The 17,356-nt window shown below is 44.3% G+C and overlaps 1 long non-coding RNA gene across 1 annotated transcript in view; it reads left to right on the top strand.

The window, feature by feature from the left end:
- Window positions 1–17,356, top strand: part of LOC132810135 (uncharacterized) — a 56,407-nt gene that overhangs the window by 19,708 nt on the left and 19,343 nt on the right. Inside the window, exons 4-5 of the long non-coding RNA XR_009642740.1 lie at window positions 4,139–4,248; window positions 8,428–8,562. This is a non-coding gene — a long non-coding RNA (uncharacterized LOC132810135). The remainder of the gene's footprint in view (window positions 1–4,138; window positions 4,249–8,427; window positions 8,563–17,356) is intronic.

Raw genomic sequence — 17,356 nt, 5'->3', positions numbered from 1 at the left:
ACAACCCTCCACCACCACTCTCTGTCTTTTACCTTTGAGCCAGTTCTGTATCCAAATGGTTAGTTCTCCCTGTATTCCATGAGTTCTAACCTTGCTAATCAGTCTCCCATAGGGAACCTTTGTCGAATACCTCACTGAAGTCCATATGGATCACATCTATCACTCTGCCCTCCACAATATTCTTTGTTACTTGTTCAAAAAACTCAATCAAGTTTATGAGACATGATTTCCCACGCACAAAGCCATGTCAACTATTCCTAATCTGTCCTTGCCTTTCCAAATACATGTGCATCTTGTCCGTCAGGATTCCCTCCAACAACTTGCCCACCATTGAGTTCAGGCTCACTGGTCTATAGTTCCCTGGCTTGTCTTTACCACCCTTCTTAAACAGTGGCACCACGTTTGCCAACCTCCAGTCTTCCGGCACCTCACCTGTGACTATCGATGATACAAATATCTCAGCAAGAGGCCCAGCAATCACTTCTCTAGCTTCCCACAGAGTTCTCGGGTACACCTGGTCAGTTCCTGGGGATTTATTCACCTTTAACCGTTTGAAGACATCCAGCACTTCCTCCTCTGTTATGTGGACATTTTGCAAGATGTCACCATCTATTTCTCTGCAGTCTATATCTTCCATATCCTTTTCCACAGTAAATACTAATGCAAAATATTCATTTAATATCTCCCCCATTTTCTGTGGCTTCACAAAAAGGCCGCCTTGCTGATCTTTGTGAGTCCCTATTCTCTCCCGAGTTACCCTTTTCTCCTTAATATATTTGTAAAAACCCTTTGCATTCTCCTTAATTCTATTTGTCAGCCCTATCTCATGTATGCATTTTGCCCTCCTGATTTCCCTCTTAAGTATACTCCTACTTCCTTTATACTCTTCTAAGGATTCCCCCGATCGATCCTGTCTATGCCTGACATATGCTTCCTTCCTTTTCTGAACCAAACGCTCAATTCTTTAGTCATCCAGAATTCCCTATAACTACCAGCCTTCCCTTTCACCCTGACAGGAATATACTTTCTCTGGACTCTTGTTATCTCATTTCTGAAGGCTTCCCATTTTCCAGCCATCCCTTTACCTGCGAACATCTGCCTCCAATCAGCTTTCAAAAGTTCTTGCCTAATACCGTCAAAATTGGCCTTTCTCCAATTTAGAACATTAACTTTTAGATCTGGTCTATCCTTTTCCATCACTATTTTAAAACAAACAGAATTATGGTCGCTGGCCCCAAAGTGCTCCCCCACTGACACCTCAGTCACCTGTCCTGCCTTATTTCCTAAGAGTAGGTCAAGTTTTGCACCTTCTCTAGTAGGTACATCCACATACTGAATCAGAAACTTGTCTTGTACAGACTTAAGAATTTCCTCTCCATCTAAACCTTTAACACTATGGCAGTCCCAGTCAATGTTTGGAAAGTTAAAATCCCCTACCGTAACTACCCTCTTATTCTTACAGATAGCTGAGATCGCTTTACAAGTTTGTTTCTCAATTTCCCTCTGACTATTGGGGGGTCTATAATACAATTCCAATAAGGCGATCACCCCTTTCTTATTTCTCAGTTCCACCCAAATAACTTCCCTGGATGTATTTCTGGGAATATCCAACCTCAGAACAGCTGTAATGCTATCCCTTATTAAAAATGCCACTCCCCCTCCTCTCTTGCCTCCCTTTCTAACCCTCCTGTAGCATTTGTATCCTGGAACATTAAGCTGCCAGTCCTGCCCATCCCTGGGCGATGTTTCTGTAATAGCTATGAGATCCCAGTCCCATGTTCCTATCCATGCCCTGAGTTCATCTGCCTTCCCTGTTAGGCACCTTGCATTGAAATAAATGCAATTTAATTTATTAATCCTACCTTGTCCCTGCCTGTCCTGACTGTTAGTCTCACTTCTGTTCTCAGCTGTACCTGTCTCAGATCAAGCTCTCAAAATCCTCCCTGTGATTGTTACCATGTTCCATCCCTGCATTCCTCCAAATCCGTGTAAAGTCCTCCCATTCCTAAAACCCGCCCTGTATCTGTCATCTGTTCCAGCTTCCACAACCCTCCCTATCTCTGTAAGACCCCCACCCCACCCCGTCCCAGTTACTACAGCCTGCTGTATCACTGAATGCCAGTAGTCACTATAATATCAGGGTTAGGTGTCAAAGCAGGAACACTGGACTGGGTTAGATATCAGTCCTGATCATATTGAATGGTGGGACCGACTCTGTGTTCAAATGGTCGATATCTGCTCTTCTTTCCTGTGGTTCTCTATAAACTTACTATCTATATAACCTCCTTCAGTCCCCACAGTCCTCCCTATCTCCATAAACTCCTTCAGTCCCCATGACTCTTCCTATCAATGTAACCTGAATCCTTCCCCACAAACCTCCCTAACTCCATAATCTCATCCTGAACCAACGACCCTCCCATTCAGAGTAACCTCCTTCAATTCCCATGATCCTCCTGATCTGTGCAACCTTCTTCAGGCCCAACAGCCCTCCGACCTCTTTGTTCTCTTTCAGGCCCCACAGCACTCTCTACCTCCATGATGTTCTTCAGTCACCACTGCTCTCTCTATGTCCATAATCTCATACAGTCCCCACATCACTCCCTATCTCCATAATGTCCCTTCAGTCCCCATGACCCTCCTTATTTCCAAAACATCTATTACCTGTTGAACCTGTAAGCTCCCTTTTTCAGATTGTTAAACACGAACTCCCATAACCCTTTCTGCTGCCAGTCTGAAACCAAACAGTGTTGGCCTGATAGTAGGTCGGGAGCTGGAATGTGTTTGAAAGGATATGTCAGTGAACAATAACTGGACCCTTAGAAACACTTTTAATAAAAAGAGAATGTTGCTTTGAGCCTGTAGGATTGTATTTTTATTGGTGTGAGCATAAATGGCAGGATAGATACAGGTGTAGGAGTGGCTGTACCGAAGATACGATTTATTTGAATTTTCAGAAACCTTTACACAAGTTTCAATAAGGGCTAAAGAGTAACTTGGGAGAGAATAGGGCACCATAACTGGAGGTGGTTGAGATATTATACAAAATAGTGATGTCAGAATTTACTGTGGAGGAAGACATGGAATCTCGGGAACTTGGGGAAATAAATAGCGATGTCTTGGAAAGAATCCTCTCCAGAGAAGAGAAAGTGCTGGAATCTTAAAACAATTAAAGGTTAATTAATCCTCAGTAGCTCATTGGGTCTATGCCTGAATATTCATGGGAAGCTAGGGAAGAGATTGCATTGTCCCTAACAGAGATATTTATATTATCAACAGACACAATGAGTTACCGGAAGAGTGGAGGGTGGCTAATGTTACTCCATCACTTAAGGGCTGCAGGGAAAAGCCAGGAAATCACAGCCCAGTGAGCCAGTGCTGGGTAAGTTGTTGGAGGAGATTCTGAAAGAAAGGAGCTCCATATATTTGGAAAGGCAAGGGCTGATTCGAAATATTCAGCATGGCTTTGTGAGTGGGAAACCGTGTTTCACAAACTGGATTGACTCTTCGAGTCAAGAGATAGATGAAGGCAGAGCAGTCAAGCATTGTCTACATGGACTTCAGCAAAGCATTTGACAAGGTTCCAAGGGATGTAGAACATCTAGTCAAGAGGAAGAAGGAAGCTGACTTAAGGTTGAGGAACCAAGGATCAGAAGGAGGGCTCTAGAGAGTTACATGGGGCAGCACGGTGGCTCAGTGGTTAGCACTGCTGCCTCACAGCACTAGGGGCGCGATCACAATTCCAGCGTCAGGTGACTGTCTGTGTGGAGTTTGCACATTCTCTCCATGTCTGCGTGGGTTTCCTCCGCGTGCTCCGGTTTCCACCCACAGCCCAAAGATGTGCAGGTTAGGTGAATCAGCCATGCGTTGTTCAAGAAAGGGAATAGAGATAATCCTGCGAATCACAGACCTGTCAGTCTTCTGTCTGTGATGTCCAGATTATTGAAGACTCTGAGATACAGGATTTATGATTCCTTGGAAAACCATAGTTTGATTAGAGAAAGTCATCATGGCTTTGTTAGGGACAGGTCATGACTCACAAATTTTATTGAATCCTTTGAGAATGTGACAAAACCCATTTACGGCTCATTGAGAAAGTACAGAGCATGGGATACATGGAAACCTGTCTGTCTGGATACAGAATTCCTGGCCCATAGAAGACAGAGGGTGATGCCAGATGGAAAGCATTCAGCCTGGAGCTCGGTGACCAGTGGTTTTCTGCACGGAGAGGTTACAGGACCTCTGCTCTTGGTGAGTTTATGAATGACTTGGATTTGAGAGTGGAAGAGTGGGTTAGTAAGTTTGCCAATGAGACGAAGGTTGGTGGAGTGGTGAATAGTGTGGATGTCTGCTAGAGGTTGCAATGGGACATTGACAGGATGTAGAGCTGGGCTGAGAAGTGGCAGATAAAGTCAAATCTGGAAAAGTGTGAAGTGATGCATTTTGGAAGGTGAGACTTGAATGCAGAATACAGGGATAAAGGCAGAATACTGGATAGTGTGGAGCAACAGATGGATCTTGGATTTCATGACCAGAGATCCATCAAATTTGCCACCAAGCTGATAGTGTTGTTAAGAAAGAATATGTTGCATTGGCTTTCATTAGCTGGAGGATTGAGTTTTATAGCCATGAGGTTATGCTGCAGCTCTATACAGCCCTGTTTACATCCCAATTAGAATATTGTGTTCAGTTTTGATCCCTCATTACAGGAAAGATGTGGATGCTTGAGAGAGGGTAAAGAGGAGATTTACCAGTATGCTGCCTGTTCTGGAGAGCATGTCTTATGAAGAAAGGTCGAGGGAGCTAAGGCTTTTCTCATTGGAGTGAAGAAGAGTGTGGTGTGATTTGGTAGAAGTGAACAAGGTGGTGTGAGGCAAAGAGAGAGTGAACAGTGAGAGACCTCTTTATCCCATGGCATACATGGTACCAGGGGGCATGATTGTAAGGCGATTGGAGGATGGGTAAGGGGAGATTTCAGATGTAGGTCCTTTACACAGAGAGTGGTGGGTGGGTAGAACGGGATATTTTAACAGACTCTTGAATAGGCACATGGATGATAGTAGAATGAAGGTTATGTAAGTTAGTTTGATCTTACAGTTGGGTCAAAGATGGGCATGACATCATGGCCGAAAGGTCTTGGGCTGAACTGTTCTGTGTTCTGTGTTCTGTTTGGTAAACTAGGTGATAAGCTCAGATCAATGTAAAATGATATGCTATTCAGGAGGAGCTAGTCAACTGGATACAAAATTGGGCTTGATGGTGGGAGACAGAGGGCAATGGGAGGCATGTTGTTTTTCTGACTGGAGACATGTGACTAGCGGTGAAGTGGGTCCCCTGTTGTTTGTCATTTGGATAAATGGTTTGAATGGGAATATCGGTTTTGTGGTAAGTACGTTTTTTTGAGTGACACTGAAATTGATAATATGGATAGTGAAGAAATTTATCCAAGATACAACAGGATGAACAGTACTGCTGGGACGGTGGGCTGAAGAATAGCAGATGGAGTTTAACTCGATAAATGTGAAGTGATCCATTTTGGTGAAACAAACCAGGGTGGGACTTGTACTGCTAATGTTCGGGCCCTGAGTAGTGTTGTCAGTCAGAGACCCAGGGATGCAGGTAGACTGTTCTTTGTAAGTGGTGTCACAGGTAGACAGGTTGGTGGAGCAGGCCTTTGGGATGGTTACCTTCTTTGGGCAGAGCATTGAGAGTAGGAGTTGGGATGTCATGTTGTGGCTGTACATAAAAGCATTGTTGACCAGTAGGAAGTACACATCTGGTTCACTTACGTCCTTTAGAGAAGAACATCTGACATTCTAACCTGGTCTGGCCTGCACGGGACACCAGACCCACAGCAATATGGCTGACTCTGTGCTATACTCTGGGTAATTAGCAGTGGGGCAAAGAATGTTTGTCCAATCAGTGACATCCTCATCCCATGAATGAATAAATAAAAATACCTATGTCCCTCCCTACCTCTGCAAACCCCTCCCGCTGCAGCAATCTGTACTGGCTTTGTAACACCGTTCAGACCCTGACCACTCTGTGTAACACTCTCACCACCTCCAGCACATTCAGCTCTCCCGGTTCCTTTTGTGACATAAAACCTTGACAATTATTCCGTCTTCCATCTGACCTCCTCCTGCGAGCAGACCCTTTGCAATCCCTTTAAAACTAACTCCTAAAACATTCTCTCACTTCAGGATTTTAAATACTTATTGGTGATCCTCTAAGCCTGATAATCTAATATGATCCTTTTTACTTGAGTGAGGGACCGATGGGAATTTCTTGCTGAGGATTTGTCTGTTTCAAGGGAATGACCTTTTGTTGAGTGTTTTACACTGCTCTTTCAAATGTTTTCCACTGCTCATTTACAGGCACATATTTCAGTCTGTTTAGCCTATTTACCTTGGTCAGTTCTTCTCTCAAACTCATGTTATTGGTAATTTTTGTTTCTAGTTGTAGTTGGTCCTTTCTGTGACTCACTTTAAAACTTTATATTTCTTTAAACTGCACTTTATCACAATTTCCCTGAGGATCTCTCCCGGTGACATTACTCATTCACTAAGTTTCATCACACAATGGTCACTCTGAGATAGTTATGTCCCTAGCCAGTTGCACAATGTGTTATTCTAAGAAACAGTGAAAACTAATTATCTGAACTCCATTTCCAATATCACTGTTGTCGGTGTGACTGTCACACATTTTGTGAATATTGATGTTTCCCAAAATTATCACAATGTGTTTGTTAAAAAATTCCAATGAGTTCCTGTTTAATGCAGTGATGAGCAAGGAAATGCTGTTTGGTGGCTAAAACTGCTCTGCTGCGTGTGTCCTTGGCAAGTAGTAGCCAGAATTTCCATTCAGACTGACTCTACTTCATGATCTGTGGCCAAATGCTTTCTCTGTAATGCCTTTGTTCTCAATTATTGTTAGCGTTACCCACTTTGCCTGAGTTTCCGCAAGGTTGTGATCCATTGAATATTTATGTCACCTTTTGTTCACCCTGTAACCACATCTCTCTGGTGTCTAAATCTCTTTTATCTCTGTGTCACAAATCCATCTGCCTTGTTGATTAGACTTCGTCCATTCAAACAAAACCATAATTTACTCTTTCCCAAAATTTCTTATCACAAACCTACTCACTGATGTACAGTTTTAGTTAAACTCTGTCCCATCCTGTTCCTTTCTGTTGCCTTCAGCCACATCCCCATGCTGTTCCGATGCTTCACCTTTTCTCTTTGTATTTGGAAAGCTCCTTTCACCTGAACCCTGTCCCTGCCTCCTCTCTGTCAGTTTAAAGCCCTGTCCATAAACCTACCGACATGATTGGCCAGGACATTGGTCCCACCACGGTTCCAGGGGGACCATCCTCTTGGATTTTTTATATAAATCAGGTCTGGGATGTGGGTGTCTCTGGCTGACCAGCCTTTATTGCCTATCCCGAGCTGCCCATGAACTGAATAGCTTGCTCGACCATTTCAGAGAGTAATTGAGAGGCAAACACTTTGCTGTGGGGATGTCGTGCAGACCACGTCAGGATGATCAGATCTCGTTGTCGAAAGGACAAGTGGGCGCCACGGGATGGCTCAGTGATTAGCACTCCTTCCTCACAGCACCAGGGTCCCAGGTTCGATTCCAGCCCTGGGCGACTGTGCGGAGTTTGCACATTCTCCCTGTGTCTGCGTGAATTGCCTCCGGATGCTCCGGTTTCCTCTCACAGTCCAAAGCCGTGCAGGTCAGGCGAATTGGCCATGCTAAATTGCCCATAATGTTAGGTGTATTAGGTCGAGGGAGATGGGTATTAGTGGGTTACTCTTCGGAGGGATGGCGTGGACTGGTTGGGTCGAAAGGCCTGTTTCCACACTGGAGGGAATCTAATCTAAGGGATTATGATTTTTGTACATCAGCAATGGTTTCATATTTATTTATGGATTGTTAATTGCTATTTTTAAAATTATTGATTTTAAATTCCACCATATCTTATGATGGGATTCAAACCTGCCTCCCCTGAACATTAGCTGAGGTTTTGTACAAATGCGTTAACAATTATGTTACTAGGCCATCACTTCACCTGCTCACTGGTTGCTCATCCCTGAACACTGATACATGAAGCTAAACCCATTCTTCCAACATGACTGTGTGATCCTGAAGCCTTCCAGCACTCCGGTGATATCACTCAGTATCTGTCCATGTGGTATCCCTCCCTGTGTGGGTCTAATTGCTGCCCCTGTCAGTGCATCTCACTCTTGCAGCTACTCCAGATCCTGGGCCAACAGAATTCTCCACTCCAGAGAGACGCAACAGCACAGGCCAGGGGTGGAGTTTGGGATTTCCCAGATATCTGTGGGGCTCATTTCCATTCTCCATGTATAACCCTCACTGAATCAGTCTAATTTCCCATTCTGTCCATTTCTCTGTCTCCTGTAGGTACTCGGGAAGTTCCTGACTCAATAGACTTCCCAACTGCTGTGCGTCTCATCCATCACCTCATTGAAGATGGTTGGTCAGCCAGGGAGACAAAGGGCAGGGAGATCTGGAGCCTTTAATAAATCCTGCAGTGAGGTAAGATCACTCATAGTGCACAGAGCAGAGAGCAATGGGAGGGCTGCAAACATTGGCTAACAATACATAATATAGATACAGTGCTGGATGGGGAGCACAGTATAGACACACCCCATGCTCAATCACCACGTCTACTTTAACTTTAGTTGCACTGAGACACATCGGGAGTTCATAGTTATCAATCCAGTCCTGTGATGTCTTAGTGAGCATCAGTACAACAGAGGGGAGAGTAGGCCTCCGACAAGAGGTTGGGAATGCTGCCTGGGATCTTTCTGTTCTGTGTTCTCCCGCCAACACTGTACTAAGACTCACAACTCTGCAACACTGTATCTGTGGCATGGCTTGTGCACAGTAGTTGTCCCTGTAACCTGCTCCATTCCCGATAGTCCCTCCACATAGTTGAGACGTACTGCATTCCAGACTACCATCCCTATCGCTGTAACTTGTTTCAGTGTCCACAACATGCCTTATTTTGGTACACTAATCCTCTTTAACTGGATACAGAGTGATACAGCACGGAAACAGAACCTGTGGTCCTACTCCTCAATACTGCCCATGTTACCTAAACTGAATGAGTCTCATTTGCCTGCATTTGGCCCTTATCTCTTCAAACCTTCTCCTCTCCATGTACCTCCCAAATGTCTGTTCCATGCTGTAATTGTTCACGTTTCTCCCATGTGCCTGAGGCAGCCTATTCCGTCTATGCACCATGCTCTGTGGATAACGTTCCCCCTCAGCTCCCTCTTTAAATCCTTGCGCTGTCACCTACTGTTTATACCCTCTAGTTTTGGACTCACCTACCCTTGGTTATTCACCATTCTTAGGGTCACCCCGTGGATTCCTCAGCCCAAGGGAAATATTGACGACAATGTTACAAATATCTCCAACGTATGTAACAAAGTGCTAGCCAATGACGGCAAATGTGCCAAATGCCGCTTTCCCCACCCTGTCCACCTGGTATGCCACTTCCGAGGAACAATGAAACTTGCACCCCTGGTCTCTCTCTTTCTCTCTCTCTCTCTCTCTCTCTCTCTCTGTTCGACAACCCTGGCCAGAGCCCTTCCATTAACTATATTAGTCCTCTATGGTTTGTCTTTACAAAATCCAACACCTGAATTAAACTCCATCTTTCATTCCTTGGTCCACTGGCCCAGTTGGTCAAGATCCCCTTTGATAACCGTATTTACTGCCCACTACACCATTAATTTGATCATCAACAAACTTTCGCACAATCACTCCTATATTTTCAACCAAATCATTTATATAGATGATGCACATCAGTGGACCCAGCCCTGATCCTTCCTTCAATAATGGAATAAAACCATATTCTTGTCATAAAGCAAAACAGCATGGAAACTGACCCTTCAGCTGATACCCACCATCATCTAAAACTCAACTCTTCCCAGCTGCCTGTTGCTGGTCCATATCACTCCAACCCTTTCCTATTCACCTGATTATCCAAATATCTTTTAAATGTTGTAATTGTACCCGCATCAACCCCTTTCTCAGCAAGTTCATTCCACACTCAAACCACCCTCGCTGTAGCAAATTGCCCCATATCTTTTTTTTGAACAGCTCTCTCCTCTAACCTTAAAAATGTGGTCCCTACTCCTGAGACTCCCCCATCCTGAGGAAAAGGCAACGACCATTAAATTGATCTATATACCTCATTTTTTTCATAAACCTTTATAGTATAATGTCTCAACCTCCAGGCTCCAGTGAAAAAGACTCAGCCTATCCAGCCATTTTTCAGAACCCAAGCCTTCCATACCCAGCAATATCCTGGTAAATCACTTCTGAACTCCCTGCAGCTTAATCAGATCCTCCCTATAACTGGGCGACCAGAGCCCTGCACAGAGTATTGCAGAACAGGCCTCACAAATGTCTGTGCAATCTCAATGCCGCTCATGTTCTTATAAACCTCTGTAAGGTCATCCCTCAGTCTCCGATTCTCCAGTGACAGTAACCCCAGCTTATTCAGCAACAACCCGGGCAATATCTTGTTTATCTTTTCTGAGCACTTTCTAGTTTCACAACACCCTTCCTGTAGCAGGGAGACCTGAATTGCAGAGGACTCCCAATTGTGGTCTAATGTATTGCTCTTATTCCCTGAGTTCCCCAGTCTTTGTTCACAGAAAGTTCTGGAGTGAAAAAATTGTTTAGGATCTTAGCAAATATCCTGCAGTTCCACACATCGATGACCTCATTGATCTTTAATGGATACTATTTTGTCCTGAGTTCCTTATGCACTCTTAATATACTGATACAATCACTTTTGGATTCCCCTTTCCTTCTCTGCTGAGGCTATTTCATTGAGCCTTTCTCCATTCCTGTTTTCTACTCAAAGTGTATTCCTACAGCCCCTGTATATCCTCAGGGATTCCCTTGATCCAGCTGGCTATACCTGACATGTGCCCCCTTTTCCTTGACCAGACCCTCAATAGACAGCCAGTGTTTCCGAATGCTGTCAGCATTGAGCTGCACACAAACAGGAAAATGCTGGCGCTAATCGATTAGTTTATCTCACTTTAAAAATATTCTCACTTGCCAAACTTCCCTTTCCCTGTAAATAATTCCCTTCCCCAATCACATTTTGAAAGTTCCTGGCTAATACGATCAAGATTGGTCAGGCTCCATTTTATAACTTGCACTTGTGGACCAGGCTTGTACTTTTCCAAAGCTGTTTTCAAACTACTAGAACTGTGGTCACTTTGGCAAAATGCTTGCCCACTCACATCTCAGACCCTTTCCCTACCTTGATTCCCAAGGGGAGGTCAGGTTCTGCCCCTTTCTCTTTTCATACCATTGACATATTGATTGGGAGTTTTCTGGAACACACTTACCAAATTCCTCCCTTGCAAACGCTGAACACTGGCAGTCCCAGTCTAGGTTTGGAAAGTTCAATAACCCTACCAAAACAGCCCCATTATTATGGTTGATATTTAAGATGTCCCGATACATTTGTTCCTCAGTCTGCCACGGATTATTTGGGGTCAGCAGTCAGATCGTATCAACGTGATGACCCATTCTTATTTCTCAGTTCCACTAACATAGCTTCACTGGGCGATCCCACAGGAATATCCTCTCTAAATCCTGCTGTGATGATTCATGGAATCAAAACCCACCACCACACCTCCTCTCTTGTCTCCCCTTCCTGTAGCATCTCTACCTTGAAACAATGAACTGCCAGTCCTGCCCCTCCCTCAGCTGTGTTTCTGTAATAACTATAATATCCCAGTCCCATATTCCAATCCATGCCTTGAGCTCATCTTCCTTAGCTGTCAGGCCCCTTGTATTGAAATAAATGCAGTTTAATCATCATTTTTCCCCAATTCCCTGCTATGTTGTTGCCTGCCTTGTCTGCTGAAATTGCTGTCTTTAACTCATGTACCAGCATCAATCTTCTTTCTGGCCTTACGTCTATTTAAGGTCCAACACCCTGCCAGACTAGGTTATATCCTCTCAAGCAGCTCTAGCAATTCACCCCAGCAGGATGTGGGTCCCTCTCCCGCTCCCAGTTGAGGTGCCTTTCCCACCCTGTCTCCCTGTGCTGACACCTTCAGGGATCTATGGACTTGTCCACCAAGATCCCTGTATTCCTCAGTACTCCGCAAGGTCCTACCATTCATTATGTCTGTCCTTCGCTTATCGTACCTCCCACAGACTATTACCTCACTTCGATCAGAACTAAACTCTGCTTAGATTATCATCTGATCGACATCGAACAGCAGACGGAGACCATCCCCCTCACTGTGGATAACACCCTCACCTTTCATATCATCTGCAAACCTACTAATGATACCTTCTGCTTTCATATCCGAGTTATTAATGTTCAATGGTTCTTGCACAGATCCCTGTGGTACACCCGCTGGTGAAAGTATTGTATACACCAATTTTGCATCCAATTTGCCAACCTGCCTTGGAACCCAGTCCATTTGGACCAGCCTTTCACGTTGGATCTTGTTTAAGGACTTAGTCAAGTCCATGTAAACCACATCATCTGCACTGCCCTCATCAATATACTTCAGCACCATTTAAAAAACAAACTGAACTGAATTCCTCAGACAGTACCTTCCTCTGCCAAATCCGTGATGACTAAACCAAGTTGATCCTTACCTTTGCAAGTGTCGATTCATCTTCACAATTTATTCCATTAATTTCCCTCCCCCTGCTGTCAGACTATCTGCTCTGTAATTACCTGGCCTGTCCCTGCTGCCCTTCCTGAACAAAGGAACCACATTAGCGATCCTCCAGTCATTCAGCACTTCACCTGTGTCCAGCAAAGTATTATATATATCCACCAGGGGCCCAACAATCTCTGGGTAATTAGCAGTGGGGTCAAAGAATGCTGGTCCAGGCAGTGACACCCACATCCCATGAATGAATAAATAAAAATACAGATGTCCCTTCCTAACTCTGCAAACCCCTCCCGCTGCAGCAATTCGTATAGGCTTTGTAACACCGTTCAGGCCCTGACCACTCTCTGTAACTCTTTCACCACCTCCAGCACCTTCATCTCTCCCTGTTCCTAACGTGTCAATAAACCTTGGCAATGATTCCCCTTCCCATTGCCCCCCTCCTTCTAGCAGACCCATTGCAATCCCTTTAAAACTTACTCTAAAACTCTCTCTCACTTCAGGATTTTAAGTACTTTTTGGTGATCTTCTCAGCTTCATAATCTGATGTGATCCATTTTGTCCTGCATGAGGGGCCGGTGGGGATTTCTTGCTGAGTTTTTGTCTGTTTCAGTCAAATGTCCTTTTGTTGAGTGTTTTACACTGTTCCTTCAAATGTTTTCCACTGTTCATTTCCAGACACCCATACTTCAGTCTGCTCAGCCTGTTTACCTTGTTCAGTTCTCCTATCAAAACCAAGTAATAGGCTATTTTTTTTCTAGTTGTAGCTTGTCCTTTCTGTGTTTCACTTTAAAACTTTATATTTCTTTAAAATGCACTTTATCACAATTTCCCAGAGGATCACTCCAGGTGACTTAACTCATTCACTAAGTTTTAACACACAACAGTCGCTCTGAGACAGTAACATCCCTACCCAGTTGCACAATGTGTTATTCTATGAAACACTGAAAAAAAATTCTCTGAACTCCTCTTCCAATATCACTGTTGTCAGTGTGATTGTCCCAGACTTTGCGAATATTGACGTTTCACTAAATGTTCACCATGCCTGTATTAAAAATTCCAATGAGTTCCTGTTTAATGCAGTGATGAGCAATGAAATGCTGTTCGGTGGCTAAAACTGTTCTGCTACTTGTGTCCTTGGCAAGTAGTAGCCAGAACTTACATTCATACTGACTCTACTTCATGATCTGATGCAAAATGTTTTCTCTGTAATGCCTTTCTTACCCATTATTGTTAGTGTTACCCATTTTGCCTGAATTTCCGCAAGGTTGTGAAACATTGAATATTTATGTTCCACCTTTTGTTCACCCTGTAACCACATCTCTCTGGTGTCAAAATCTCTTTTATCTCTGTGTCACAAATCCATCTACCTTGTTGCAGGGACTTTGTCCATTAATAAAAAACATAATTTACTCTTTCCCACAATTTCCTGTCACAAATGGTTTTGTTGATCTACAGTTTTAGTTAAACTTTGTCCCATCCTGTTCCTTTCTGTTGTCTTCGGTCACATTCCCACGCTACTCTGATGCTTCACGTTTCCTCTTTGGATTTGGAAAACATCTTTCACATGAAGCCTGTCACTGTATCCTCTCTGTTAGTTTAAAGTCCTGTCCATAAACCTACCGACGTGATTGGCCAGGACATTGTTCCACTGGAACTGTGCTGGGACCAATCTGAATGGATTTTTTTTTAAAATCAGGTCTGGGAGGCGGGTGTCTCTGGCTGACCAGCCTTTATTGCCCATCCCTTGCTGCCCTTGAGCTAAGCAGCTGGCTCGCCCATCTCACAGGGTCATTGAGAGGCAATCACTTTGCTGTGGGTATGTCGTGCAGACCACATGAGAGTGAACTGTTGTCTTTCCCTGAAGGTCAAGTGTTTGGATATTTACCAATACTTATTTATGGAATGTTAATTCCAATTTTCAAAACATATACTCCTTTAAAATCCACATGGTTAGAAGTTAGAAAGAAGAAGAGGGGTGGTCACTTTGTTGGGACTGTATTGTAGACTGTTGTAGACCCAACAGGTACCAGTGGAGCAGATGTGTGTAGAGATTGCAGATAACTATAGGAATAATAGAGAAGTACAGGCTGGATATTTTAATATTCCTTGTATTGACTGGGCCACCTAGAGTATAAAAGATCTGGACAGAGTGCAATTTTTCAAATATGTCCAAGAAAGGTTCCTAAACCAATATGCAGAGGGCCCTACTCTACTCAGGCAGGTGCAACACTGGACCTCCCCCACCTCAGAAAACGAGGTCGGGCAAGTGACTGAAGTGTCATTCGGAGAGCACTTTGGGTCCAGTGCCCACAACTGTCTTCTTTTTAACATAGTTATGGAGAAGGATCAGCAGGTCCCCAGATTGAAGAGGAAAACTGGAACAGGGCCAGGTTTGGGACCATTCTGCAGGATCTGGCCAGCGTCAATGCTGTGAATTTAAAATTGCACAATGCCCAGTTATAATCCAACTCGCTTTGGAAGCGCTGGTGATCACCGTAACAGATGAAAGGCTTCAACTAAATTTGTTTGATATTATATTCCATGACCCTGCCATCCTGTTGCTATAAATTCTGTGCCTTAGGATTGTGCTTCACAACCACCTGATGAAGGAGCAGTGCTCTGAAAGCTAGTGCTTTCAAATAAACCGGTTGGACTGGAACCGAGTGTTGGGTGATTTTTAACTTTGTACATCCCCAGTCCAACACCAGCACCTCCATATTATGATTCCAGTCGATTGGGTGAGTCTGTTTGAAGTAAAAGGAACAACTGGCAAATGGGAGGCTTTTCAAAGTGTGATCTCAAGAATCCAGGACCAGTCTGCCCCATTGGGATAAAGGGAAAAGCTGGCAGGGTTAGGGATCCTTGGCTGGTGAGGGATAATAAGGGTCTGGTCTTGAAATGACGACTGCATGCATTGGGTTTAAGCTTTCCATATCTACATAAACTCTTCTATTCTTAAAGACATGATCAATCTGTGGAGACCCTACAATCCTCTCAGTCCCTGTAATACTCCCAGTCTGCAGAAGCCATTCCAATGCCTGTGACCCTTTCAATCCAGTTCCTACAAAACCCACTATCTATGTGATATCTTTTCATTGCCAGCACCCACCCTGTCAATGGAAGCTCCTCCAGTGTCTCCATCCATCTACTCATTTCCATAATCTTCTCCAGCTCTTACACGTGTAAACCTAACCCTCCCCTACAACCCTTCCCACTTTGACCAAACTGGAGGAGGTTACTAATGCTCCCTAATCTGTGAAACTGTCTCCAACCAAAATTGCTGTCTTTGTCACTTGGAGAATCTGTCTGATTCCACACCCTCTTTATCTAAATAACTGGCAGAACCTAAGCCTTCCTGTATCTATAAACATCTTCAGTCACGACTACCCTCCATATGTCTATTTGTTTTTCCAATCTGTACAACCCACTTTACCTCTGTACTCAGCTCCATTCACCTGAAACGTTCCTGTCTGTGTAAAACACCCCATCCTACCACTATCCTTATCCCTGTAAACTGCTCCATTCCTCCCAACCTCCCCATCTCCATGAACTCCTGTAGGCCCGCCAGCTCTCCACATCTCTGTAACCTCCTGTGGCTCTGTGCTCCTCCCTCCCTGTGAAAGCACCTCCCAGTCTGGTCATCTGCTCCAGATCAGACCATTGCTGTCTCTGTTACCCCATACAACCTTAGCAACGCCTCCTATTTGTGTCACTTCATTCAGATCACATCCTCTCCCACTTCCCGGAACCTCTTGCTGCCATCATAACCCTTGCTATTTAGAACAAGGAATAGCACATTCCGGTACAAGCCATTCAGCCCTCAATATTGTGCTGACCTTTTATCCTACTCTGAAGACGAAGCGAACCTACATACCTGACATTTTACTGTCACTGATGTGCCTATCCAAGAGTTGCTTAGATGTCTGTAATGTGTCTGCAATTTACTACCACGGCTGGCAATCCATTCCATGCACCCATCACACTCTGTGTAATAACATACCAGTCCTGTCCATGCCGACAGGATATCCCAACCCATACCGGCCAGCACCTGGCCCGTATCCCTCTGATAGCTAAGCTAAATACTCCGCCAATTACCTTAAACTTATGTCCCCTTGTGATAGCCATTTCTCCATGGGAAACAGTCTCTGGTTATCCACTCCATCTATGCCTCTCATTCCCTTGTACACCTCTATCATGTCACCATTCTTCCTTCTTCGCTCTGATCAGAAAAGCCCCAGCTTCTACAACCTACCTTCTATGGGCATGCCCTCCAGTCCAGGCAGTAGCCTGCTCAATCTCCTCTGCACCGTCTTTAAAGCTTCCACATCCTTCCTATAATGAAGCGAACAGAACTGTTCACAATATTCCAAGTGTGGTCTAGCTGGGGTTCTGTAGAACTGCAGCAAAATCTCGCATCTCTTAAACTCAATCCCCCTGCTAATGAAAGCCAACCCACCATCCGCCTTCTTAACACCCTGTCAACTTGGGTGGTGTCCTGAAGGACACAGGATCCCTTTGTACCTGCACGCTGCTAAGAATTCTGCCTTTAACCACATAAAGGTTTTCTTCAGAATCCTCCAATCTCAAACTATCCCTACCTTTGTAAGTTGCTCCAGTCCCTACAACACTCATAAACTGTGAAACCTCCTCAAGTC

Source organism: Hemiscyllium ocellatum, unplaced genomic scaffold (genome assembly GCF_020745735.1).
Source record: "Hemiscyllium ocellatum isolate sHemOce1 unplaced genomic scaffold, sHemOce1.pat.X.cur. scaffold_152_pat_ctg1, whole genome shotgun sequence".
Lineage (NCBI taxonomy): Eukaryota > Metazoa > Chordata > Chondrichthyes > Orectolobiformes > Hemiscylliidae > Hemiscyllium > Hemiscyllium ocellatum.
This window is presented reverse-complemented; position numbering and strand designations above follow the sequence as displayed.